Genomic DNA, 4323 nt, shown 5'->3' on the forward strand with positions numbered 1-4323 from the left:
GTCAACTTTGACTATTTAACACTTTTAGCATAGAAATGAAGCTTAGTGTGTGATGTTTAAGCTGTCCCATATTGGATGGGTATACATATAGTGAGATAAAATCTTGTAGAATTGGACTTGTATTATCTCCATCAAGCACAAGCACAAGTTCTCCACCACTAAGCCAACTTATATTGTAATAAGCCAACTTAGATTGTAACTATACATATGACAGAAGAATGAATGAGAAAGGAGAAGAGGGTGGTGGGAAGACGTCATTTTGAGGCAGACTTGAATAAGTCTCTAACCAGACAAAAGGTACGCCAGCCTTTCCTATCACCATGGCCCATCATTTCTGACGGAACCACGTAACGCAGGCCCACCACTATACCAAAACATACACGAAAACAATGGTAACGTCGCGTTTGAGTGAGGTGAAAAAAGCGGGCAGCTGAGGGCAGGGCAGGGCAGGTTTCCGAGGTCTACCTTAGCAATCCATAGGCCTAGTGGCAATGGCGTCATTTCTTTTGCAATTGCGGGGCAAATACGACAGGAAAATCCTGTAATTCCACTCCATCATTACAATTATACCCCCCAACCCATGCTATAAATATACACCACCAAAGACTGACCCGCCCAAATGAATACCCAACGATTTGCTGACCTCATCACACCCGGGAAATTTGTGGTAATAATTAGTCCTACAAAACATTTGCAATTTGTAGCATTGTTTTCGAAGGCAGAGAACAAGTTAAAAACAGAAGAGTAGAGATGGATGAATCTGATCTGTCGTTGGGAAAGGCAGAGGAATGATGGGCGCGCACAACACCCAACATATATATGTGAAATTATATATGCCCATGGACTCCCTGCAAAAAAACAATCTCTCTCTCTCACCTGTTTTTGCGTGCAAGGATAAGAAAATGTATTATATTATGAGTTGGTTATGTGTGTAAGGTAAAAGGAGAAGAGGGTCTTCCATGTGTTGGAAGGCACCGCCTTTGGTATTATTTTATCATTATAGAAGCCACCACCATATGTTGCGCATTCATTTTGTTTCACCTAACAGGACAGACAGGGAGCAACTATGAGGTATGGCCAAAACTCCAAACAAAAACAATGCCCACCGCCATAACTACCTATTCAGAAGACAAACATGCCCACAATTCTACTATTATGCCAAACACAATCTTATTTCAATGGCAGGATTTGGTTCTTCTCCTCTGCAAGAACAGAAATTAGGGTTTCAGGAAATGGGCGCAGAGAATCTGATTATTTGTGGATGTTTCAACCCCCAACTTTGATAATTCAAGAGTTGTTTGTAAGCTTTCACGCTCATACAATGAAAATATAGAAATTAGGGTTTTGAGGAAATGGGTGCAGAGAATCTGATTGTTTGTGGATGTTTCAATTCACAACTTTGATAAATTAGAGTTTCGACGAAATGGGTGCGGAGAATCTGATTGTTTGTGGATGTTTCAATCCTCAACTTTGATAATTCAAGAGTTGATTGTAGGTATTTCACAGTCCCACAATGAAAATATAGAAATTAGGGTTTTGAGGAAATGGGTGCGGAGAATCTGATTGCTTGTGGATGTTTCAATTCACAACTTCGATAATTCAAGAGTTGATTGTATATATTTCACAGTCATGCAATGAAAAGACATATGAAACCAGAGAGGAATGTAGGGAGGGAGGAAGGAAGGGAAACCCTAGTAGCATTTGGAGCTTGAAAAAGGGTTATATAATTTATGTTATATATGTTACTGTCTCAATAATGACACAACTGGAAAACCATGTCATTGCGTGTAAAAGCTTCCAAAGGGCAGCATAGTTTTGATATTGGTTTTGAAACAGCAACATGTGGGCAGCACTTTCCTTGTTGATCTGCCCAATATATACTGATCTGCCCAATAATCTTGATATGCCAGCCCACTATGTATATCTGATTTGTTCTTTGTGCATCTCAAAACTGATGCCGCTCTATAGGATCTTGAAAAAATTACTTTAATGGAAGAGAGAAGTTGAGTTGAGTCTGTGGCTGTCCATGTGAAGGCGCTTGCATCAAGGTAGACAGACAGAAAGACAGGCCTATTTGCTTCTAGTTGTTGTTGTGGTACATAGCTAATTAATGGGTGGTACATAGGTTTTGCAGGAATTTGTGAGAGTTTTGTATTTGGAAAAGAGGAATTTGAGGAGTTTTAAAGGGAGAGTTGGGGTGCGGGGACTGCAGCCTGGCACGAGGCCTGAGACACCTGCAAAATGTTCTGACAAAAGTGGACTTGTTGACTCGGACCAGGCTTCATTCCCCTCACAACACTCTTCCATTTCTACCTCCTCAAAAACACATCAACAATACCTACCTACACTTGGGAATGCCCAATCTACAATGGCAGCAGCAAGCTAAACACATCATCTCATCAGGGGAGCATCATTTGGGTAAGAAATTCAGCAATCCCCCATTTCTTCTTTTCATTATTTCACAATGTTTTCTATGGTTTTTTAATACACTTTCTACCAAACAAATGCAATCACCACCATCATTTCTAGAGCTGTTTTGTATAATTTCCTCTTCATGCTTCAAGATCCTGAGATTCACCGACACACAAAACCAAGAAAAATCATTCTAAGTTGAATGAATGAATGAGTGGTTTTAATGGCATCTGGGAGGTTGAACACTAGCAACTTTAAATTATCTCCATATCTGATTTTCTGCTATGAATGAATCTTGACCAAAAAAGACTAGCGTTGATCTTATTTTCTTTGAATAAACTGTACATATTATCAGCATTCAAGAAAAATAGCAATCTTGATAAGACATTAAGCCTTAGAGGTATATAACTGACAGTTTAGCACAACCCACTTCTGGTTTATTGACATCTTGTATTCCAACTGGGGTTTTAAATCCCCATTGGAACACAGAATGCTCAGGGTGGTCATATAAGCCATGTTTTTGCCAGGATGCTAGTGAAGTATAGAGTTTAGTCTTAGCTATGTTAACTATTCATCTGAACTATGATTCATTCAGTGCTTTGAGACCTTCAGGTGCCATTATGCCTACTTCCTTGCTCCTCTCATGCTATACTTTCTAAAGATGGTTTATGATTCATTCAGTGCTTTGAGACCTTCAGGTGCCATTATGACTACTTCTTCCTTGCTCCTCTCATGCTGTTCTTTCTAAAGGTGGTTTGAATAAAGTTGATATCGGAATATGGATTTTTTCAGTTAGAGATTGGAGATGGACTTGGGTTTTGGGTCTTTCCCTTACATTGACCAGCCCATTAGAGAGGCTCAATATATAGGAAAGAAATACTTCACCTGGGTTGAACACCTAGAGATTCATGTCTTGGTGTGTGTCAGTCCTACCACACACAACAACGTGGATGAACGTTTTGCTTTTTAAGAACCAGGCGAGTCTGGTTACATGGTTTTACAAATATCCAAATGTATTACATTCTATTTTCTTGTCTAATTCTCGTCTGTATGAATATATATCATATAGTTTGATCTCAAATGTCATAGAAATAAACTAAGTAACCAAATATCTGAACAAGGCCATTGTAATGGAGATCAATGTCCCTATTTCTCTTTCTGTAACGGGGATCAAGAGAATGAATCAAGAGAGTGAAACCCAATGTGAAAAATACCAGGGTATTCATTTGCGTGCATACATTTTGTAGCAGCCACCCTAAACTTGGGGAAATGTAGAATCAATCAGAATCCTTTTGATGAATGCCATAGCATTGTGTATTACAGTTTTCATTTAAAGTTTAAATGGAGAAATATGTCGGTAGTGGTAACCAATGGATTCATTAGGTAAAATGTTTGTTCCTGCATATAATTATGGGTAATTTGGCTATACTAGTGCACACAAATCAAGATGTATACGGCCCCAATACTGCAAACGTGGCTGTGTACTAAGTTTGTATTCTCTATGATGCATTGTCTACATCTCGATATAAATATATCTTAATTATCTGGTACATGGTAATTTTTGGTACAATCCACGTTGTACTGAAAGCTGTAGTACAAGATAGTCCAATCCCTCTTTTTATGAATAAGCAGGTCCCATTAAAACCTAGGGAAGCTAAATATCTCGATAGCTAATTTCCACTTATGCTATCTAACTATGAGAGCCCAGGAGGCTTTTAGAGGATAAAATATCCGTGGCTTCCATGAAACCGAGTGATTCTCCATTAATGGAAGCTCCATTCCTGTATCACAAGGTTTCGAATAGAACAAAACTATTTAAAATGTTGGGTTTAATATTTTGTAGAGTGTTTATCTTATATGTAATCAATATGAAACGCAGAAGTTTAGATTATTTATTATTCATTTATTTCT

The 4323-nt window shown here is 38.4% G+C and overlaps 1 long non-coding RNA gene across 1 annotated transcript; it reads left to right on the plus strand.

The window, feature by feature from the left end:
• Positions 1 to 715: 715 nt before the first annotated feature.
• On the plus strand, positions 716 to 3717 carry LOC149554008 (uncharacterized). Its single transcript, XR_016353218.1, has 2 exons — positions 716 to 2048; positions 2126 to 3717. It is a non-coding gene; the product is annotated as an uncharacterized LOC149554008 (long non-coding RNA).
• The last annotated feature ends 606 nt before the right edge of the window (positions 3718 to 4323 follow it).

The sequence above is a fragment of the Cupressus sempervirens genome, chromosome 6 (genome assembly GCF_028749045.1).
Source record: "Cupressus sempervirens isolate cs-2001-9-10 chromosome 6, ASM2874904v1, whole genome shotgun sequence".
NCBI lineage: Eukaryota > Viridiplantae > Streptophyta > Pinopsida > Cupressales > Cupressaceae > Cupressus > Cupressus sempervirens.